Source organism: Pseudopipra pipra, chromosome W, assembly GCF_036250125.1.
Source record: "Pseudopipra pipra isolate bDixPip1 chromosome W, bDixPip1.hap1, whole genome shotgun sequence".
Lineage (NCBI taxonomy): Eukaryota > Metazoa > Chordata > Aves > Passeriformes > Pipridae > Pseudopipra > Pseudopipra pipra.
In genome coordinates, this window is record NC_087580.1 from 25,257,907 (window position 1) to 25,281,859 (window position 23,953).

The 23,953-nt window shown below is 49.0% G+C and overlaps 1 pseudogene; it reads right to left on the reverse strand.

Annotated features, from left to right (window-relative positions):
- The window catches only part of LOC135405253 (zinc finger protein 850-like), a 259,075-nt pseudogene that overhangs the window by 88,479 nt on the left and 146,643 nt on the right, over positions 1 to 23,953 (reverse strand).

Sequence of the window (23,953 nt, forward strand, 5' to 3'; positions counted from 1 at the left end):
GCTGCCCAAGAAGTGCCCAGACTGCCCCAACAACTGCACCTCAAAGGTTCCAGACTTTTTTTCCTGATGGAAAGAGCTGCTGTTCCCTTTTTTCAGCCCTGCTCTGCAATGGCCGGTCCCACCTCCTGAAAAATTCAATCCAAATAAAGATTCCTGCCAGACAAAAGGTGCCACCACAGAAAGTTCTTGCTGCCAGAGAAGTGCCCAGGCTGCCCCAACAACTGCACCTCAAAGCCAAAGCTTCCAGACTTTTTTTCCTGGAGGAAAGAGATGCTGTTCCCTTTTTGCAGCCCTGCGCTGCAATGACCTGTCCCACCTTCTGGAAAATTCAACCCAACTGAACATTCCTGCCGCCCAAAAGGTGCCACCACAGAAAGCTCTTGCTGCCCAAGAAGTGCCCAGGCTGCCCCAACAACTGCACCTGAAGCCTAAGCTTACAGATTTTTTTTTCCTGGTGGAAAGAGCTGCTGTTCCCTTTTTTCAGACTTGCGCTGCAATGGCCGGTCCCACCTTCTGTAAAATTCAATCCGAAGGAAGATTCCTGCCAGACAAAAGGTGCCACAACAGAAAGCTCTTCCTGCCCAAGAAGTGCCCAGTCTACCCCAACAACTGCACCTCAAAGCCAAACCTTCCAGACTATTTTTCCTGATGGAAGGAGCTGCTGTTCCCTTTTTTCAGCCCTGCTCTGCAATGGCCAGTCCCACGTCCTGAAAACTTCAATCCAAATGAAGATTCCTGCCAGACAAAAGGTGCCACCACAGAAAACTCTTCCTGCCCAAGAATTTCCCAGGCTGCACCAACTACACCTGAAGCCAAAGCTTCCAGACATTTTTTCCTGGTGGAAAGAGCTGCGGTTCCTTTTTTTTCAGCCCTGCGCTGCAATGGCCAGTCCCACCTCCTGAAAACTTCAATCCAAATGAAGATTCCTGCCAGACAAAAGGTGCCACCACAGAAAACTCTTCCTGCCCAAGAATTTCCCAGGCTGCACCAACTACACCTGAAGCCAAAGCTTCCAGACATTTTTTCCTCGTAGAAAGAACTGCTGTTCCCTTTTTTCAGCCCTGCGCTGCAATGACTTGTCCCACCTCCTGAAAAATTTATCTCAGCTGAAGATTCCTACCAGACAAAAGGTACCACCACAGAAAACACTTCCTGCCCAAGAAGTGCCCAGGCCGTGCCAAAAACTACACCTGAAGCCAAAGGATCCAGACTTTTTTTCCTGGTGGAAAGAGCTGCTGTTCCCTTTTTTCTGCCCTGCTCTGCAATGGCCGGTCCCACCTGCTGAAAAATTGAATCCAAAGGAAGATTCCTGCCAGACAAAAGGTGGCACCACAGAAAGCTCTTCCTGCCCAAGAAGTGCCCAGGCTGCACCAACTACACCTGAAGCCAAAGCTTCCAGACATTTTCTCCTGGTGGAAAGAGCTGCTGTTCCCTTTTTTCAGCCCTGCGCTGCAATGACTTGTTCCACCTCCTGAAAACTTCAATCCAAATGAAGATTCCTGCCAAACAAAAGGTGACACCACAGAAAGTTCTTGCTGCCCAAGAAGTGCCCAGGCTGCACCAACAACTGAACCTCAAGACCAAAGGATCCAAACGTTTTTCCCTGGTGGAAAAAGCTGCTGTTCCCTTTTTTCAGCCCTGTGCTGCAATGGCCTGTCCCAGCTCCTGGAAAATTTACTCCAACTGAACATTCCTGCTGCCCAAAAGGTGCCACCACAGAAAACTCTTCCTGCCCAAGAAGTTCCCAGGCTGCACCGACTACACCTGAAGCCAAAGCTTCCAGACATTTTTTCCTGGTAGAAAGAGCTGCTGTTCCCTTTTTTCAGCCCTGCACTGCAATGACTTGTTCCACCTCCTGAAAAATTTATCTCAGCTAAAGATTCCTGCCAGACAAAAGGTGCCACCACAGAAATATCTTTGCTAAAAAAGAAGTGCCCAGGCTGCACCACCTATACCTGAAGCCAAAGGTTCCAGACTTTTTTTCCTGGTGGAAAGAGCTGCTGTTCCCTTTTTTCAGCCCTGCTCTGCAATGGCCGGTCCCACCTCCTGGAAAATTGAATCCAAATGAAGATTCCTGCCACACAAAAGGTGCCACCACAGAAATAGCTTTGCTAAAAAAGAAGTGCCCAGGCTGCCCCAATAACTGCACCTGAAGCCAAAGCTTCCAGACTTTTTTTCCTGGAGGAAAGAGCTGCTGTTTCCTTTTTTCTGCCCTGCTCTGCAATTGCCAATCCCACCTCCTGGAAAATTGAATCAAAACGAAGATTCCTGCCAAACAAAAGGTGGCACCACAGAAAATTCTTGCTGCCCAAGAAGTTCCCAGGCTGCACCAACTACACCTGAAGCCAAAGCTTCCAGACATTTTTTCCTGGTGGAAAGAGCTGCTGTTCCCTTTTTTCAGCCCTGCTCTGCAATGGCCGGTCCCACCTCCTGAAAAATTGAATCCAAATGAAGATTCCTGCCACACAAAAGGTGCCACCACAGAAATAGCTTTGCTAAAAAGGAAGTGCCCAGGCTGCCCCAATAACTGCACCTGAAGCCAAAGGATCCAGACTTTTTTTCCTGGAGGAAAGAGCTGCTGTTTCCTTTTTTAGCCCTGCTCTGCAATTGCCAATCCCACCTCCTGGAAAACTGAATCAAAATGAAGATTCCTGCCAAACAAAAGGTGGCACCACAGAAAATTCTTGCTGCCCAAGAAGTGCCCAGGCTGCCCCAACAACTGCACCTCAAAGGTTCCAGACTTTTTTTCCTGATGGAAAGAGCTGCTGTTCCCTTTTTTCAGCCCTGCGCTGCAATGGCCGGTCCCACCTCCGGGAAAATGGAATGTAAATGATGATTCCTGCCAGACAAAAGGTGCCACCACAGAAAGTTCTTGCTGCCAGAGAAGTGCCCGGGCTGCCCCAACATGTACACCTCAAAGCCAAAGCTTCCAGCCTTTTTTTCCTGGTGGAAAGAGCTGCTGTTCCTTTTTTTCAGCCCTGCGCTGCAATGGCCGGTCCCACCTGCTGAAAACTTCAATACAAATGAAGATTCCTGCCAGACAAAAGGTGCCACCACAGAAATATCTTTGCTTCGAAAGAAGTGCCCAGGCTGCACCACCTATACCTGAAGGCAAAACTTCCAGCCTTTTTTTCCTGGTGGAAAGAGCTGCTGTTCCCTTTTTCAGCCCTGCTCTGAAATGGCCGGTCCCACCTCCTGGAAAATTGAATCCAAATGAGGATTCCTGCCACACAAAAGGTGCCACCACAGAAATATCTTTGCTAAAAAAGAAGTGCCCAGGCTGCACCAACAGCTGCACCTCAAAGGTTCCAGACTTTTTTTCCTGATGGAAAGAGCTGCTGTTCCCTTTTTTCAGCCCTGCGCTGCAATGACTTGTTCCACCTCCTGAAAACTTCAATCCAAATGAAGATTCCTGCCAAACAAAAGGTGCCACCACAGAAAGCTCTTCCTGCCCATGAAGTCTCCAGGCTGCCCCAACAACTGAACCTCAAAGTCAAACCTTCCAGACTATTTTTCCTCAGGGAAAAGGCTGCTAATTCCGTTATTTTTAGCCAACTCCTGAATAGGTCAAAGTAACATCCAAAATAGACTCCAGATAAAGATTCCTGCCAGACAAAAGGTGCCACCACAGAAAACTCTTCCTGCCCAAGAAGTTCCCAGGCTGCACCAACTACACCTGAAGCCAAAGCTTCCAGACATTTTTTCCTGGTAGAAAGAGCTGCTGTTCCCTTTTTTCAGCCCTGCGCTGCAATGACTTGTCCCACCTCCTGAAAAATTTATCTCAGCTGAAGATTCCTGCCAGACAAAAGGTGCCACCACAGAAAACACTTCCTGCCCAAGAAGTGCCCAGGCCGCGCCAAAAACTACACCTGAAGCCAAAGGATCCAGACTTTTTTTCCTGGTGGAAAGAGCTGCTGTTCCCTTTTTCCTGCCCTGCGCTGCAATGACCGGTCCCACCTGCTGAAAAATTGAATCCAAAGGAAGATTCCTGCCACACAAAAGGCGCCACCACAGAAAGTGTTGCTGCCCAAGAAGTGCCCAGGCTGCCCCAATAACTGCACCTGAAGCCAAAGCTTCTAAACTTCTTTTCCTGGTGGAAAGAGCTGCTGTTCCCTTTTTTCAGCCCTGCGCTGCAATGCCCGGTCCCACCTCCTGAAAAATTAATCCAACTGAAGATTCCTGCCAGACAAAGGGTGCCAATACAGAAATATCTTTGCTACGAAAGAAGTGCCCAGGCTGCACCACCTATACCTGAAGCCAAAGCTTCCAGACATTTTTTCCTGGTGGAAAGAGCTGCTGTTCCCTTTTTTCAGCCCTGCGCTGCAATGACTTGTTCCACCTCCTGAAAACTTCAATCCAAATGAAGATTCCTGCCAAACAAAAGGTGCCACCACAGAAAACTCTTGCTGCCCAAGAAGTGCCCAGGCTGCCCCAACAACTGAACCTCAAAGTCAAACCTTCCAGACTATTTTTCCTCAGGAAAAGGGCTGCTAAGTCCCTTATTTTTAGCCCACTCCTGAATAGGTCAAAGTAACATCCAAAATAGACTCCAGATAAAGATTCCTGCCAGACAAAAGGTGCCACCACAGAAAACTCTTCCTGCCCAAGAAGTTCCCAGGCTGCACCAACTACACCTGAAGCCAAAGCTTCCAGACATTTTTTCCTGGTAGAAAGAGCTGCTGTTCCCTTTTTTCAGCCCTGCGCTGCAATGACTTGTCCCACCTCCTGAAAAATTTATCTCAGCTGAAGATTCCTGCCAGACAAAAGGTGCCACCACAGAAATATCTTTGCTACAAAAGAAGTTCCCAGGCTGCACCAACTACACCTGAAGCCAAAGCTTCCAGACATTTTTTCCTGGTAGAAAGAGCTGCTGTTCCCTTTTTTCTGCCCTGCTCTGCAATGGCCGGTCCCACCTCCTGGAAAACTGAATCCAAAGGAAGATTCCTGCCAGACAAAAGGTGCCACCACAGAAAGTCTTGCTGCCCAAGAAGTGCCCAGGCTGCCCCAATAACTGCACCTGAAGCCAAAGCTTCCAGACATTTTCTCCTGGTGGAAAGAGCTGCTGTTCCCTTTTTTCTGCCCTGCTCTGCAATGGCCGGTCCCACCTCCTGGAAAACTGAATCCAAATAAAGATTCCTGCCAGACAAAAGGTGCCACCACAGAAAGTTCTTGCTGCCAGAGAAGTGCCCAGGCTGCCCCAACAACTGCACCTCAAAGCCAAAGCTTCCAGACTTTTTTTCCTGGTGGAAAGAGATGCTGTTCCCTTTTTGCAGCCCTGCGCTGCAATGACCTGTCCCACCTTCTGGAAAATTCAATCCAACTGAACATTCCTGCCGCCCAAAAGGTGCCACCACAGAAAGCTCTTGCTGCCCAAGAAGTGCCCAGGCTGCCCCAACAACTGCACCTGAAGCCTAAGCTTACAGATTTTTTTTTCCTGGTGGAAAGAGCTGCTGTTCCCTTTTTTCAGACTTGCGCTGCAATGGCCGGTCCCACCTTCTGGAAAATTCAATCCGAAGGAAGATTCCTGCCAGACAAAAGGTGCCACCACAGAAAGCTCTTCCTGCCCAAGAAGTGCCCAGTCTACCCCAACAACTGCACCTCAAAGCCAAACCTTCCAGACTATTTTTCCTGATGGAAGGAGCTGCTGTTCCCTTTTTTCAGCCCTGCTCTGCAATGGCCAGTCCCACGTCCTGAAAACTTCAATCCAAATGAAGATTCCTGCCAGACAAAAGGTGCCACCACAGAAAACTCTTCCTGCCCAAGAAGTTCCCAGGCTGCACCAACTACACCTGAAGCCAAAGCTTCCAGACATTTTTTCCTCGTAGAAAGAACTGCGGTTCCTTTTTTTTCAGCCCTGCACTGCAATGACTTGTTCCACCTCCTGAAAACTTCAATCCAAATGAAGATTCCTGCCAAACAAAAGGTGCCACCACAGAAAACTCTTCCTGCCCAAGAAGTTCCCAGGCTGCACCAACTACACCTGAAACCAAAGCTTCCAGACATTTTTTCCTCGTAGAAAGAACTGCTGTTCCCTTTTTTCAGCCCTGCGCTGCAATGACTTGTCCCACCTCCTGAAAAATTTATCTCAGCTGAAGATTCCTGCCAGACAAAAGGTACCACCACAGAAAACACTTCCTGCCCAAGAAGTGCCCAGGCCGTGCCAAAAACTACACCTGAAGCCAAAGGATCCAGACTTTTTTTCCTGGTGGAAAGAGCTGCTGTTCCCTTTTTTCTGCCCTGCTCTGCAATGGCCGGTCCCACCTGCTGAAAAATTGAATCCAAAGGAAGATTCCTGCCAGACAAAAGGTGCCACCACAGAAAGTCTTGCTGCCCAAGAAGTGCCCAGGCTGCCCCAATAACTGCACCTGAAGCCAAAGCTTCCAGACATTTTCTCCTGGTGGAAAGAGCTGCTGTTCCCTTTTTTCAGCCCTGCGCTGCAATGCCCGGTCCCACCTCCTGAAAAATTAATCCAACTGAAGATTCCTGCCAGACAAAAGGTGCCACCACAGAAAACTCTTCCTGCCCAAGAAGTGCCCAGGCTGCCCCAACAACTGAACCTCAAAGTCAAACCTTCCAGACTATTTTTCCTCAGGAAAAGGGCTGCTAATTCCCTTATTTTTAGCCCACTCCTGAATAGGTCAAAGTAACATCCAAAGTAGACTCCAGATAAAGATTCCTGCCAGACAAAAGGTGCCACCACAGAAAACTCTTCCTGCCCAAGAAGTTCCCAGGCTGCACCAACTACACCTGAAGCCAAAGCTTCCAGACATTTTTTCCTGGTAGAAAGAGCTGCTGTTCCCTTTTTTCAGCCCTGCGCTGCAATGACTTGTCCCACCTCCTGAAAAATTTATCTCAGCTGAAGATTCCTGCCAGACAAAAGGTGCCACCACAGAAATATCTTTGCTACAAAAGAAGTTCCCAGGCTGCACCAACTACACCTGAAGCCAAAGCTTCCAGACATTTTTTCCTGGTAGAAAGAGCTGCTGTTCCCTTTTTTCTGCCCTGCTCTGCAATGGCCGGTCCCACCTCCTGGAAAACTGAATCCAAAGGAAGATTCATGCCAGACAAAAGGTGCCACCACAGAAAGTCTTGCTGCCCAAGAAGTGCCCAGGCTGCCCCAATAACTGCACCTGAAGACAAAGCTTCTAAACTTCTTTTCCTGGTGGAAAGAGCTGCTGTTCCCTTTTTTCTGCCCTGCTCTGCAATGGCCGGTCCCACCTCCTGAAAAATTGAATCCAAATGAGGATTCCTGCCACACAGGTGCCACCACAGAAATATCTTTGCTAAAAAAGAAGTGCCCAGGCTGCCCCAATAACTGCACCTGAAGCCAAAGGATCCAGACTTTTTTTCCTTAAGGAAAGAGCTGCTGTTCCCTTTTTTCAGCCCTGCTCTGCAATTGCCAATCCCACCTCCTGGAAAGTTGAATCAAAATGAAGATTCCTGCCAAACAAAAGGTGGCACCACAGAAAATTCTTGCTGCCCAAGAAGTGCCCAGGCTGCCCCAACAACTGCACCTCAAAGGTTCCAGACTTTTTTTCCTGATGGAAAGAGCTGCTGTTCCCTTTTTTCAGCCCTGCTCTGCAATGGCCGGTCCCACCTCCTGAAAAATTCAATCCAAATAAAGATTCCTGCCAGACAAAAGGTGCCACCACAGAAAGTTCTTGCTGCCAGAGAAGTGCCCAGGCTGCCCCAACAACTGCACCTCAAAGCCAAAGCTTCCAGACTTTTTTTCCTGGAGGAAAGAGATGCTGTTCCCTTTTTGCAACCCTGCGCTGCAATGACCTGTCCCACCTTCTGGAAAATTCAATCCAACTGAACATCACTGCCGCCCAAAAGGTGCCACCACAGAAAGCTCTTGCTGCCCAAGAAGTGCCCAGGCTGCCCCAACAACTGCACCTGAAACCTAAGCTTACAGATTTTTTTTTCCTGATGGAAAGAGCTGCTGTTCCCTTTTTTCAGACTTGCGCTCCAATGGCCGGTCCCACCTTCTGGAAAATTCAATCCGAAGGAAGATTCCTGCCAGACAAAAGGTGCCACCACAGAAAGCTCTTCCTGCCCAAGAAGTGCCCAGTCTACCCCAACAACTGCACCTCAAAGCCAAACCTTCCAGACTATTTTTCCTGATGGAAGGAGCTGCTGTTCCCTTTTTTCAGCCCTGCTCTGCAATGGCCAGTCCCACGTCCTGAAAACTTCAATCCAAATGAAGATTCCTGCCAGACAAAAGGTGCCACCACAGAAAACTCTTCCTGCCCAAGAATTTCCCAGGCTGCACCAACTACACCTGAAGCCAAAGCTTCCAGACATTTTTTCCTGGTGGAAAGAGCTGCGGTTCCTTTTTTTTCAGCCCTGCGCTGCAATGACTTGTTCCACCTCCTGAAAACTTCAATCCAAATGAAGATTCCTGCCAAACAAAAGGTGCCACCACAGAAAACTCTTCCTGCCCAAGAAGTTCCCAGGCTGCACCAACTACACCTGAAGCCAAAACTTCCAGACATTTTTTCCTCGTAGAAAGAACTGCTGTTCCCTTTTTTCAACCCTGCGCTGCAATGACTTGTCCCACCTCCTGAAAAATTTATCTCAGCTGAAGATTCCTGCCAGACAAAAGGTACCACCACAGAAAACACTTCCTGCCCAAGAAGTGCCCAGGCTGCGCCAAAAACTACACCTGAAGCCAAAGGATCCAGACTTTTTTTCCCTGGTGGAAAGAGCTGCTGTTCCCTTTTTTCTGCCCTGCTCTGCAATGGCCGGTCCCACCTGCTGAAAAATTGAATCCAAAGGAAGATTCCTGCCAGACAAAAGGTGCCACCACAGAAAGTCTTGCTGCCCAAGAAGTGCCCAGGCTGCCCCAATAACTGCACCTGAAACCAAAGCTTCTAAACTTCTTTTCCTGGTGGAAAGAGCTGCTGTTCCCTTTTTTCAGCCCTGCGCTGCAATGCCCGGTCCCACCTCCTCAAAAATTAATCCAACTGAAGATTCCTGCCTGACAAAAGGTGCCACCACAGAAAACTCTTCCTGCCCAAGAAGTGCCCAGGCTGCCCCAACAACTGAACCTCAAAGCCAAAGCTTCCAGACTTTTTTTCCTGGAGGAAAGAGATGCTGTTCCCTTTTTGCCGCTCTGTGCTGCAATGACCTGTCCCACCTTCTAGAAAATTAAAACCAATTACAGGTTCCTGCCAGACAAAAGGTGCCACCACAGAAAGCTCTTCCTGCCCAAGAAGTGCCCAGACTGCACCAACAACTGAACCTCAAAGTCAAACCTTCCAGACTATTTTTCCTCAGGAAAAGGGCTGCTAATTCCCTGATTTTTAGCCCACTCCTGAATAGGTCAAAGTAACATCCAAAGTAGACTCCAGATTAAGATTCCTGCCAGACAAAAGGTGCCACCACAGAAAACTCTTCCTGCCCAAGAAGTGGCCAGACTCCACCAACAACTGAACCTCAAAGTCAAACCTTCCAGACTATTTTTCCTCAGGAAAAGGGCTGCTAATTCCCTGATTTTTAGCCCACTCCTGAATAGGTCAAAGTAACATCCAAAGTAGACTCCAGATTAAGATTCCTGCCAGACAAAAGGTGCCACCACAGAAAACTCTTCCTGCCCAAGAAGTTCCCAGGCTGCACCAACTACACCTGAAGCCAAAGCTTCCAGACATTTTTTCCTCGTAGAAAGAGCTGCTGTTCCCTTTTTTCAGCCCTGCGCTGCAATGACTTCTTCCACCTCCTGAAAAATTTATCTCAGCTGAAGATTCCTGCCAGACAAAAGGTGCCACCACAGAAAGTCTTGCTGCCCAAGAAGTGCCCAGGCTGCCCCAATAACTGCACCTGAAGCCAAAGCTTCTAAACTTCTTTTCCTGGTGGAAAGAGCTGCTGTTCCCTTTTTTCAGCCCTGCGCTGCAATGGCCAGTCCCACCTGCTGAAAAATTGAATCCAAATGAAGATTCCTGCTAGACAAAAGGTGCCACCACAGAAATAGCTTTGCTAAAAAAGAAATGCCCAGGCTGCCCCAATAACTGCACCTGAAGCCAAAGCTTCCAGACTTTTTTTCCTGGAGGAAAGAGCTGCTGTTTCCTTTTTTCAGCCCTGCTCTGCAATTGCCAATCCCACCTCCTGGAAAATTGAATCAAAATAAAGATTCCTGCCAAACAAAAGGTGGCACCACAGAAAATTCTTGCTGCCCAAGAAGTGCCCAGGCAACCTCAACAACTGCACCTCAAAGGTTCCAGACTTTTTTTACTGATGGAAAGAGCTGCTGTTCCCTTTTTTCAGCCCTGTGCTACAATGGCCGGTCCCACCTCCGGGAAAATGGAATGTAAATGATGATTCCTGCCAGACAAAAGGTGCCACCACAGAAGGGTCTTGCTGCCCAAGAAGTGCCCAGGCTGCCCCAACAAGTACACCTCAAAGCCAAAGCTTCCAGCCTTTTTTTCCTGGTGGAAAGAGCTGCTGTTCCCTTTTTTCTGCCCTGCTCTGCAATGGCCGGTCCCACCTCCTGAAAAATTCAATCCAAAGGAAGATTCCTGCCAGACAAAAGGTGCCACCACAGAAAATTCTTGCTGCCCAAGAAGTGCCCAGGCTGCCCCAACAACTGAACCTCAAGGCCAAAGGATCCAAACTCTTTTTCCTGGTGGACAAAGCTGCTGTACCCTTTTTTCAGCCCTGTGCTGCAATGGCCTGTCCCAGCTCCTGGAAAATTTACTCCAACTGAACATTCCTGCCAGACAAAAGGTACCACCACAGAAAGCTCTTGCTGCCCAAGAAGTGCCCTGGCTGCCCCAAAAACTGCACCTGAAGCCTTATCTTCCAGAATTTTTTTCCTGGAGGAAAGAGCTGCTGTTCCCTTTTTTCAGCCCTGTGCTGCAATGGACGGTCCCACCTTCTGGAAAATTCAATCTAAATAAAGATTCCTGCCAAACAAAATGTGGCACCACAGAAAATTCTTGCTGCCCAAGAAGTGCCCAGGCTGCACCAACTACACCTGAAGCCAAAGGATCCAGACTTTTTTTACTGGTGGAAAGAGCTGCTGTTCCCTTTTTTCTGCCCTGCTCTGCAATGGCCGGTCCCACCTGCTGAAAAATTGAATCCAAAGGAAGATTCCTGCCAGACAAAAGGTGCCACCACAGAAAGTCTTGCTGCCCAAGAAGTGCCCAGGCTGCCCCAATAACTGCACCTGAAGCCAAAGCTTCCAGACTTTTTTTCCTGGAGGAAAGAGCTGCTGTTCCCTTTTTTCAGCCCTACGCTGCAATGGCCGGTCCCACCTCCTGAAAAATTAATCCAACTGAAGATTCCTGCCAGACAAAAGGTGCCACCACAGAAATATCTTTGCTACAAAAGAAGTGCCCAGGCTGCACCACCTATACCTGAAGGCAAAGGTTCCAGACTTTTTTTCCTGGTGGAAAGAGCTGCTGTTCCCTTTTTTCAGCCCTGCTCTGCAATGGCCGGTCCCACCTCCTGGAAAATTGAATCCAAATGAAGATTCCTGCCAGACAAAACGTGCCACCACAGAAGGCTCTTTGCTGCCCCAAAAGTGCCCAGGCTGCCCCAACAACTGCACCTGAAGCCAAATGTTCCAGACTTTTTTTCCTGGTGGATAGAGCTGCTGTTCCCTTTTTTCTGCCCTGCGCTTCAATGGCCTGTCCCACCTCCTGGAAAATAGAATGTAAATAAAGATTCCTGCCAGACAAAAGGTGCCACCACAGAATGTTCTTCCTGCCCAAAAAGTGCCCAGACTACCCGAAACACTGCACCTCAAAACCAAAGCCTCCAAACTTTTTTTCCTGGTGGAAAGAGCTGCTGTTCCCTTTTTTCAGCCCTGCTCTGTAATGGCCTGTCCCACCTCCTGCAATTTTTTGAATCCAAATGAAGATTTCTCATAGATAACAGGTGCCACCAGAAAAAACTCTTGCTGCCCCAGAAGTGCCCAGACTGCCCCAACAACTACACCTGAAGCCAAAGCTTCCAGACTTTTTTTCCTGGTGGAAAGAGCTGCTGTTCCATTTTTTCTGCCCGACTCTGCAATGGCCTGTCCCACCTCCTGGAAAATTTACTGTAAATGAAGGTTGCTGCCAGACAAAGGGTGCCACCACAGAAAGTTCTTGCTGCCCAAGAAGTGCCCAGGCTGCCCCAACAACTACACGTGAAGCCAAAGCTTCCAGACTTTTTTTCCTGGTGGAAAGAGCTGCTGTTCCGTTTTTTCTGCCCTACTCTGCAATGGCCTGTCGCACTTCCTGGAAAATAGAATGTAAATGAAGATTGCTGCCAGACAAAAGGTGCCACCACAGAAAGTTCTTCCTGACCAAGAAGTGCCCAGAGTACCCCAACAACTGCACCTCAAAGCCAAAGCTTCCAGACTTTTTTTCCTGGTGGAAAGACCTGCTGTTCCCTTTTTTCTGCCCTGCGCTGCAATGGCCAGTCCCACCTCCTGGAAAATTGAATCCAACTGAAGATTCCTGCCAGACAAAAGGTGCCACCACAGAAAAAACTCTTCCTGCCCAAGAAGTGCCCAGGCTGCCCCAACAACTGCACCTGAAACCAAAGAATCCAGACTTTTTTTCCTGGTGGAAAGAGCTGCTGTTCCCTTTTTTCCACCCTGTGCTGCAATGTCCGGTCCCACCTCCTGGAATTTTGAATCCAAATGAAGATTTCTCCTAGACAAAAGGTGCCACAACAGAAAACTGTTGCTGCCCAAGAAGTGCCCAGACTACCCCAACAACTGCACCTCGAAGCCAAAACTTCCAGACTTTTTTTCCTGGTGGAAAGAGCTGCTGTTCCGTTTTTTCTGCCCTGCGCTGCAATGGCCGGTCCCATCACCTGGAAAATAGAATGTAAATGAAGATTCTTGCAGACAAAAGGTGCCACCACAGAAAGTTCTTCCTGCCCAAAAAGTGCGCAGACTACCCCAACAACTGCACCTGAAGCCAAAGGTTCCAGACTTCTTTTCCTGGTGGAAAGAGCTGCTGTTCCCTTTTTTCTGCCCCGCGCTGCAATGGCCGGTCCCACCTCCTGGAATTTTGAATCCAAATGAAGATTTCTCCTAGATAAAAGGTGCCACCAGAAAAAACTCTTGCTGCCCCAGAAGTGCCCAGGCTGCCCCAACAACTACACCTGAAGCCAAAGGTTCCTGACTTTTTTTCCTGGTGGAAAGAGCTGCTGTTCCCTTTTTTCAGCCCTGCTCTGCAATGGCGTGTCCCACCTCCTGGAAAATTTACTCTAAATGAAGATTGCTGCCAGACAAAGGGTGCCACCACAGAAAGTTCTTGCTGCCCAAGAAGTGCCCAGGCTGCCTCACCAACTACACCTGAAGCCAAAGCTTCTAGACTTTTTTTCCTGGTGGAAAGAGCTGCTGTTCTCCTTTTTCTGCCCTGCGCTGCAATGGCCAGACCCACCTCCTGGAAAATTGAATCCAACTGAAGATTCCTGCCGGACAAAAGGTGCCACCACAGAAAAAACTCCTGCTGCCCCAGAAGTGCCCAGGCTGCCCCAACAACTGCACCTCAAAGCCAAAGCTTCCAGACTTTTTTTCCTGGTGGAAAGAGCTGCTGTTCCCTTTTTTCCGCCCTGCGCTGCAATGGCCGGTCCCACCTCCTGAAAAATTTACTCCAAATGAAGATTCCTGCCAGACAAAAGGTGCCACCACAGAAAGGTCTTCCTGCCCAAGAAGTGCCCAGGCTGCCCCAACAACTGAACCTCAAAGTCAATCCTTCTGGACTATTTTTCCTGAGGGAAAGGGCTGCTAATTCCCTTTTTTGAGTCCACTCCTGAATAGGTCAAAGTAAAACCCAAAATAGACTCCGGATAAAAATTCCTGCCAGACAAAAGGTGCCACCACACAAAGTTCTTTCTGCCCAAGAAGTGCCCAGGCTGCCCCAACAACTGCACCTCAAAGCTTCCAGCCTTTTTTTCCTGGTGGAAAGAGCTGCTGTTCCCTTTTTTCAGGCCTGCGCTGCAATGGCCCGTCCCACCTCCTGAAAAATTGAATCCAAATGAAGATTCCTGCCAGACAAAAGGTGCCACCACAGAAAGGCCATGATGCCCAAGAAGTGCCCAGGCTGCCTCAACAACTGCACCTCAAAGTCAAAGCTTCCAGACTTTTTTTCCTGATGGAAAGAGCTGCTGTTCCCTTTTTTCTGCCCTGCGCTGCAATGGCCGGTCCCACCTCCTGAAAAATTGAATCCAAATGAAGATTCTTGCCAGACAAAAGGTGCCACCACAGAAAACTCTTACTGCCCAAGAAGTGCCCAGGCTGCCCCAACAACTGCACCTGAAGCCAAAGCTTCCAGACTTTTTTTCCTGGTGGAAAGAGCTGCTGTTCCCTTTTTTCATCCGTGCGCTGCAATGGCTGGTCCCACCTCCTGAAAAATTCAATCCAAATGAAGATTTCTGCCTGACAAAATGTGCCACCACAGAAAACTCTTGTTGTCCAAGAAGTGCCCAGGCTGCCTCACCAACTGCACCTCAAAGCCAAAGCTTCCAGACTTTTTTTCCTGGGGGAAATGGCTGCTGTTCCCTTTTTTCTGCCCTATGCTGCAGTGGCCGGTCCCACCTCCTGAAAAATTCAATCCAGATGAAGATTCCTGCCAGACAAAAGGTGCCACCACAGAAAGTTCTTGCTGCCCAAGAAGTTCCTAGGCTGCCCCACCAAGTACACCTGAAGCCAAGGGATCCAGACTTCTTTTCCTGGTGGAAAGAGATGCTGTTCCCTTTTTTCATCCCTGCGCTGCAATGGCCGGTGCCACCTTGTGGGGTGAAGTCACAGCCCCAGAAATGAAGTTTGATGGATCTGGAGTGTTGCAGAGTGGTGGGTCATTTCCCGTGGGATCATCGGAGCTATTAGATAGTTTCCATGGACACAGCCTTGAGCTGTGTGGCTATGTGCCGGTGCTGCATTCCTGGATGTTGTTGTAAGAATATTTTTGTGTATGGGAAAGTAGAGGTGGGAGAACTGAATATAAAAGCTGCCTGCTGTGTTGAGCAGGCTGACATCCCTTTGTCTCACCATCCTCGTGTGTGTCATCTGTCATTCTTCCCCCCCTAGGACCGAGACCTTCAACAGATACCCAGCGACAGTTGGTGCCCCGGTGGACCAGGCGAACAGAAAGAAAAGACTGTCGAGTATTGCCTGGGTCGTAGGGGTATATCGACCGGAGGCAGGTGAGAGCTGCAGGGGGAGGTGCAGCAGGGTCTCGGTGCTCAGGAGCTCTATAGCAGCGGGGTGCGCTGCAGGACCTGGGTCTGATTTTCTCTACACCTGCACACAAGTGTTTCTGCCGCACTTGGAAGGCACGAGTTGCCTGGGGAGCCTGGGTGCATTTGGCACTTGTCAGGCGCAGGTGGGCTCCTGAGCACTTTTTCTAAGTCACCATGGGACAGACCATGTGTGCAAACGACAGGCGTGTGTTTATCGCCTGGAAAGCTTTGTTACAGCATTTTGGTGTTAGACCGACAAAGCTAAGTTATGTCGTTTGTTACTTTTGTGTCTTCGGACTGAGAGAAAGGCTGCTTTGCCTGGGAGGACATTAGAGTGCTGAAGAAGAGGGGCCGGGCGGAGCCGTAGGGAGCCGAAGTGGGATCGGACGTTGCGGAGCGGGGCCAGGAGCAGCCGAGCGGCCCCGCCAAAATGGACGCACTGCTAGAGACTCGGCAGCACTTGTCCAAGATGATCAAGGACAGCTACGGCACGAATGTGCTGCTGATGGACCGGGAGACGATCTTGTGAACACAGTGGCTGAATTCCACCGTAAGGAGCTTTCTACGTCTCCTCAGGACGGTGCCGCGCCTGTGTACCCGGCGCCGGGTGCCTGCGCAGCCGTGTCTGGTCCGCCCACTGTGGGTGCCTGCGGAGCGGCGCCGGGTCCAGCTTCAGCGCCGCCGAGTCCATCTGTGCCCGCGTGGGCAGCGGCAGTCGTGCTGCGGCCCCAACTGCCGCGGCCCTGGGTGCCAGCTGACTGGTCCCAGCTGCAGTTCCAGGCGCCGGCTCTGGCCATAGCGGCCCCGGCCCTGGCCCCAACCCCGACCCCGGCCCTGGCTCGGAGCGGTTCACCCACACATGTGCCGGCGGCGGCCGTTCGGCTGCGGGCCGTGGCGGGGGGGTCTGTTTTCCCCTGCGCTGCCGACAGCCATGGTCCCGAGCGGTGTTGCGGGGGCGTAGCGGGCTGGTAGTGGCGGCCGCGGTGTCAGGCGGTGCAGTGGGGGGGGCTGTCTGTGTTCTCCCGCGTTTTACACCCTCCCCAAACCCTCCCCTTCCTCCTCCCCAGAACATGTCCATCTACAGCCGTTCCTTCCCTCCTGTGTATCATTCTTTCTCAGCAGACCACGTAGATAACTTGCGACATAAGGAGAGCAAAGGCAATTTGACTTCTCTTCCTGATTTTTCTCCGAAAAAATCCAACATCTATTCCCCCTCCTCGCCCTCCCTCCCTCCCTTTCCCCCGTCCTCCGACAAGTGCTAGTGAAAGCTCCCTTAACAAAGCAATACTTGCTTCCAGGGGGGCCGAGTGCTCAAGAGAACCAGGAGATGCAGGGGGGGCAGAGGGCGGGAAGAGGTGAAGAAGGGAGGACAAAATGCAGAAGTGGTTCTGTTGCGTTATGACAAATAGAGTGTCCTTGCTCTATGAAAAAGGTTGAAAATTTTCAAGGTAATATCCTGTCCATTCCCGTCGTCTTTGTCTTTTGCATGGAGAGTTGTACGAGATTTACAAGTTAATATTAGCAAATATACCATAAATGCCCTTTAAGTTGTGAGACTGATGACAACTACACGGCCAATAACTGCTTGAAATCTGTGTGATTGAGGAGAGTGTTTGAGGTGGCCACCTGAATGCATGATTGGAAAAACACTGTGAGAGAGAGAAGCTGCGTGAAGGTGTAACTGTGTAAACTTACAAATACTTTCTGCTGGTGTCAAGATTTTAGGGATGTGTAACATGATTCTGTTGAACCATAGTGACTCCTTATTCTGAATGGTATATGAATTCTTCAAATTCCCACCATGACTAATTCCACTCTTATGAAGACTGGTGAGGTTTTAGTTATTTCAAGACTAGCCCTGTCTGGCTAGCCATATGATCAGGACTGAAGTTAAATAAGAGATTTTACACAAATTTGGTGTTCTATTTCAGCCTTGTTTCAAAGGTTTATAGTGGTTAAATCTCAGGTGGAGCCTTTCCCCTGGTGCTGGTTTTTTTCATGTGTCATGCTGCCCATGGGCTGTAGCTGTGTGGGCTGTGCAGGAGGCAGGGTCGTTTGAACTTTTCTGTGTTTTCCAGGGTTTAAATCAAGGGTTATCGATGTTGCTGCCCTGCTTGATCAGCCTGTTGTGGGGGGGCCCTGCAGACTGTCAGGGCCATCCTGCGTCCTTTCTCAGAAGCATCTACAGCGTTACAGATAGTGTGTCTCTAGGCCTCCTGACTGGAGACCAGAGTACACCAGTTATGTTGATCAGTGTGGCCAGGGCTGCGATGTCGTTTCAGGGAGTCCTTGTGTCTTCTCTTCGGGGCTCCTTTCATGCGGCAGCTGGTGACAATATTCATTGTGAAACAGCTAGTCCTTCATCCTTGGGATGTGCCCTGCCTGTGGCAGCTGTGTTTTCAGAAAAATGTCCTCAATGCTTGTGACTGCTGCTTGTTCTATACCAGACGTATTGATCACATAATCTGACTGGTGGATGTTTAGCGTTGTACGAAGGCAGCGTGGGTTAAGTGCCTTGTTAATCAGCCATTCTAGTAGCACAATTGCGGGATTTGGGGATTTTTTGTTCATGTTGCAGTCATTGATGCTAACTGTACGAGGCAGATTTGTGCTATGGTCTCCACACCTTATCCTTCAGTGACAATTCCTAAAGGGACACGAGTAGCTCAGTTTGTATCTTTTCTGAGTTGTGTTCCCCAAGCAGAGCCTTGTGAGCGTCGGGATGGAGGATTTGGTTCTACTGATGCACCACAAGTCTTTTGGTCGGTGCCGATCTCTGCACAACGTCCACAGCTGACCTGCGCTCTCTACGATACTCGAAGCTTGCTGTCTGTTGTCCAGGCGGACGAACTTCTGCATTCGGGACCTGACGTAACTATCATTGCACGGACATCCTGGCCGGCCTCCTGGCCTGTGCTCACGCCAGGGGTTTGGGTTGTGAGACTAGGAGGTACTGCTCAGAATTTTCTTTTAGAACATAGAGATCCTGTGTGATTTCAGCAGTGGCTCATACCTACAGAACAGCTGTTGGCTCTGCAACAGCTTGTTAAAGACCGGTTTGATGCTGATCACATTGAACCATCTCAGAATCCTTTAATCACCCCTGTCTTTGTGATAAAGAAAAAATCTGTGAAATGAAGACTGTTGTATGATCTCAGACGGGTGGGGCGGTCATGGTTACCATGTCAGCATTGGTTTATTGACCCCTTCTATGCTTTCTGCTGAATAACCCATTGTTATTAATTTGACAGGTTGCTTTTTCACAATCCAGTTAGACCCCAGTTATAGAGAAGGAAAAAAATCGCATTTTCAGTTCCATCTATTAATCGTGCAGAACCCTACAAGTGTTATACATAGAAAACCCTCTCCCAGGAAATGACAATATTCCTATAATTTGTCAGTGGTTTATGATTCCAACATTGTCTCCTGTAATTTTCTGACTGTCTTTTGTTGTCATTATATAGGTAATATTTCTGCTGGCTGTGGCCACTGAGGATCAGTTGGGTGTGTTGGAAACTGAAACCAGAAAGAGTCTACAATCCTTTGGCCTAGTAGTTGCTCCTGAGAAGGTGCAGCGAGAGGAACCCTGGAAGTATTTAGGGTTCAAAATTACACGGAAAGTAGTTATTCCTCAGCCAGTTCAATTGGATACTGATGTCAGAACTCTTACTGACGTACAAAAGCTATTAGGGTCTTTGAATTGGATTAGGTCCTATTTGGAAATGGCAAACACCCAGCTGGCACCTCTATTTGACCTACTCAAACATTCTGACAATCCTCAGGAACCAAGGGAACTGACTAAAAGAGCAGTTCAAACCATCCAGCGAGTAGAGCAGGTTTTACATTCTAAATTTGTTTCACGAATTGATCATTGTTAAATTGTCTAATTTTTTATTTTTTTATTTTTGCAGATCACAGTGTTCCTTTTGGGGCATTGGTACAGTGGTTTGACCATTGGTCTGATCTACTGCACATCATAGAGTGGCTATTTTTTGCCTTATCAGGCTCAAAAAACTGCTCCTGGATTGTTTGAGCTCATAGCTCAAATCATCATTGAGGTTAGAAAAAGGTGTGTAGAGTGTTCTGGCAGAAATCCATCATGCATTGTTGTACCTGTACAATCTCGTTACTTTGAGTGGTGCCTTGAAAACAAATGTGAATTGCGAGCTGCTTTAGCTGGGTTCCATGGCCAAATTTCTTATCATTTACCTTCACATTCCCTTCTTAAGATTTTTTTTTAGGGCAATTCCAATTGGACAAAAACATTACGCAGCGCAGAGCCCCTTGATGGCCTTACAGTCTTTGCAGACAGCTCGAGGAAGACAAGTGAAGCTGCGGTAGCGTGGAAAGCAGAATGTGGATGACAACATCAACTTGTTCATCAAGAGGGTTTTCCTCAAATTATGGAATGTCAAGCTGTAACTGTTGCTTTTCAGTTATTTTCTATTCGGTCTTTAAATGTTATTACTGACTCTGCATATGTTGTTAATTTATTACAGCAACTCTATCAGGCGGTGTTGTATTGTCCATCTCCAGGTCTTATTTTTCAAGTTTTGTTCGAGCTCTAGAGAACTCTTTTGCAGAGACCTGTTCCTTATTTTGTGCTACATGTTTGTAGTCATACCTCTTTGCGAGGTTTCTTCACAGAGGGTAATGCCTGGGCAGATGCTTTTGTTTTTGATGTCACTTTGAGACTCGTTCCTAACATTCACCAGCAAGCTGTCTTGTCTCATTAGTTTTTTGTTATTATCAAGGTGCAGAAGCTTTCAGACGTCGATTTGGCTTGACTCATTCTATTGCTCGCTTAATTGTTGCCTCCTGTCCAGACTGTCATGATGCCTATACTCTTGTCCAGATTGTCGTAATGCCTATACTCCTGTCCAGACTGTCATGATGCCTATACTCTTGTCCAGATTGTCGTAATGCCTATACTCCTGTCCAGATTGTCATGATGCCTATACTCTTGTCCAGAGTGTCATAATGCCTATACTTCTGTCTATTTTGGTACTAACCCTTGAGGCCTTAAGGCCTTACAGATGTGGCAATTGGATGACACTCATGCCAATGAATTTGGTAATTTAAAGCATGTCCATGTGTCCACTGACATGTTTTCCCATGTGGTGGTTGCTAATGCACATACTAGACAAAAAAGCCATGATGTCATTAAACACTTCGGTTGTGCTTTTCCTACATCTGGAGCACCCACTCAAGCGTGGAGGAACAATAAGCTGTCCTATGTCTGTAAATCTGTCCAAATTTTCTTTGCTTTGTAGAGGGTCACTCATGTTACAGCTATTTCACATTCTTCTACAGGACATGTTATTGTGAAAAGAGTGTATGGTGCCCTGAAGCATTTGCTTCAAAACAGAAAGGGGGAATGAGGGGATAACCCCCTCAGTCTCTAGGCTAGACAAAGCTCTGTATGTCTCAAACCTTCTGACCTTCTCTGGCGATTGTCTTTATTTACCTTCTTTTAGAGTTTCAGGAAAAATGTGCTGTGCTTGACAAAAAGCCTCCTCCAAACTGATAATCTTTTGATCCCTGTGAGAGCTGAGGACAGAGCACAGCATGCAGATGCAGAACTTGTCTCTGGTCAATGGTCTGATCCACATGACTTGATAACTTGGGGAAAGGGATATGTTTGTCTCTACAGATAATAGTCCTTGCTGAATACCTGCGCAGTATGTACGTCCTGCTGTTGGTCCTGGAAGTCGTCAGTGCAGTTCCTGACCTGTCAAAGTTCACTCCATGGCATAGTCGGAACATCTGGGTGACTCTAATGAAAGAACTAAATCACACGACCTTTTGTGCATCACTGGTGTATCCAGAGCAGCCATTTCACACCTGTCTTGTTGGTGTTCCTCTGGGTGACACGGAAGCATCTCTCCTGGTGCAGGATGTCATCCGACAGCGTGACTTATTGAAACGGGACTGTCATACCATGCGTGGGTGTCGTGATCGTGTTGATAGCTGGGATGATGTGTTGCCTGTTAACACTCCACTCAAAAGTTAGGTATTTTAGAGTCACTGTTTGTAAAAGACTGTGTGTATTTTAATCATCGTGTAGGTTATGACATAGAACGAGCACGTGGTGAGTCTATGGTACGGGATGTGCTCCCTGAACTGTCTTTCTGTAGAAGTGGTTCCTTCTGGTGTCGGTAAAGTCCGACTTGGATTCTCTACTCCAGCAGTGAATGCACCTTGTCGACTCCCTGTGGGAGTGTTTCTTCTGTGTGAAGATAGAATCTAGCCAGGAATCCCTGCACAGCCATTAGGGGGGCCTTGTACATCTAAAAAGTTGGTGGTTGTGGTTGTGTTGTTGATGCTGCCTTGTTTAGTGTCGCTCCTGCAAAGGGCCCTGCAGGATACGATACGGGCAGTCTTTGTGGCACAATTACAGACAGGGGGAATTGTGGGGTGAAGTCACAGCCCCACAAATTAAGTTTGAAGGATTTGGAGTGTTGCAGAGTGTGGGCCATTTCCCGTGAGAGCAGTGGAGCTATTAGATAGTTCCCATGGACACAGCCTTGAGCTGTGTGGCTAAGTGCAGGTGCTGCATTCCTGGATGTTGCTGTAAGAATATGTTTGTGTTGTGTAAGGGAAAGTAGAGGTGGGAGAACTGAATAAAAAAGCTGCCTGCTGCGCTGAGCAGGCAGACATCTCTTTGTCTCACCATCCTCGTGTGTGTTGTGTGTCTTCTTCCCCCCTTTGACCGGGACCCCTTCGACAGATACCCAGTGACAAAAAGGTTACTTTAATATCTAATATGAACCTTGCCAATGCAATTTAAAGCCATTTCCTCTCTTCCTGTCACTATAGCCTTGGCACAAGAGATCAACCCCCACCCCTCTAAAACCTCCTTTCAGGTCATTGTAGAGAGCAGTGAGGTCCCCCCTGAGCCTCCCCTTCTCCACACTCAACAAGCCCAGTTCCCTCAGCCGTCCCTCAGCAGACATGTTTTCCAGAGCCTTCCCCAGCTCCGTTCCCTTCTCTGGACACGCTCCAGCCCCTCAAGGGCCTTTTGGCACTGAGGGGCCAGAACTGGACACAGCACTCCAGGTGGGGCCTCCCCAGTGCCCAGCACAGAGGGGCAATCAGTTCTCTGCTCCTGCTGGCCACACTCTTCTCCACAAAGGCCACGATGCCCTTGGCCTTCTTGCCCCCCTGGGCACACTCTGCCTCATATCCAGCCGCTGTCAAGCAGCACCCCCAAGTCCCTTCCTGCTGAGCAGCTCTCCAGCCCCTCTGCCCTCAGCCTGGAGCATTCCAGGGGGTTGTTGGGAGCCAAGGGCAGGCTCTGACACTTGGCCTTATTGATCCAGCCTGTCCAGATCCCAGAGCTGGAGGCAGCTCTGCAGATGGGGCAGCATTACAACCATGGATGTTCCAGCAAGGACCTGGTGGAACCTCATGGAATTAATGGCCATTGTGACACTGCAGGGCCTTCTGGAGCCAAAGGAGCCGTGGGACACTGAGGAATCTCACGGAATCAAGGCAGCACTGTCGCCCTGGCAAAACTCCTGGAATTCAGGGCCCATTGTGACACTGCAGTTCCCCATGGAACAAAAGGAATCCTGGGACACTGCGGAAACTCATGGAACCAAGGGACCATTGTGACATCAAGGGGGCTGATGGAATCAGGAGGCCATTGGGACAATCCAGGGCCTCATGAAATCAAAGGAATTCTGGGACACTGTAAAACCTCCTGGAACCAAGGGTTCCTGCTGATATGAGTGTCCTCCTGGAACCAAGGGAGCCCTGAGATATTTCTGAACCTCCCAGAATCCAGGGGCCATTGGGACCCTGCAGAACCTCCTGTATTCAAGTGCTCCTTGTGAAACTGCAGGCTCTCCTGGAACCCAAGGATTCCTGGAACACTGCAGAGCTCACGGAACAAAGGGGCCACTGACCCACTGCAGCTCCTTCTGAAGCACAAGGGACCCTGGGACAATGGGAAATCTCCAAGAATCCAAAGGGCATTTGGGGACTGCAGGGCCTCATGGACCTAAAGGAACCTTTGGAGCCTGGGGAAGCTCATGGAATCCAGGGGCCATTGTGACATGTGGGGCCTCCTGGAAGCAAAGGAATCCTGAGAATTTTTGTGGGAACAAGTTAAGGCAGCAGCAGCTGCATTCAGTTAATCAAGATCCAAAAGGAGTGTTTTGGCCCTGACTGGTGTTTTCCATCCAGAGAGTGCTGTTTACCAAAGTGGAAACCACTTGGAACGCTCTGCATGGCAGCCTGTGTTTTTCTCTGGTGGCTGAACACAGCCAGCACATGAGGGGAGGGGAATGTGTGGGATCAGGGCGCTGCTTTGGGGCCATGCTGGGAATTCTGGTGGACTAAAAGACAAAGCCCAGCTGCTGTTTCCAAAGGAACCCCAATGAAAGGGGGACGGCGGAAAGATGGGAGGACAAGTCCCGCAATGGAACTCTGTGTGTGCAGCCTCATTTTCTCCTTCAGTGCCCACAGGAGAGGGGACAAAAAGTGGGGGTTGGGACCCCAAAAGTGTTCAGGGGGGAAATGGGGGATTGAGGGGACAATGGGAAAGTGGGAGGAACAGGAAAAAGGTGGAAAAGGAGGGATAGTCTGGCAGGTCCCACAGTCCCGTGGGGGCCTTTGGGTACAAGGGGGCTAGGAAAGGGGGGGCAGGCCTTGAGCTTCCAACTTCCTGTGGTGTGCTGGGGGCTGCTGGATCCAATCCAGCCTTGGATCATGGCAACAGTTTCAGATTAGAGGAATTACAGAGGTGTGACTGAATCACTTTGGTCCC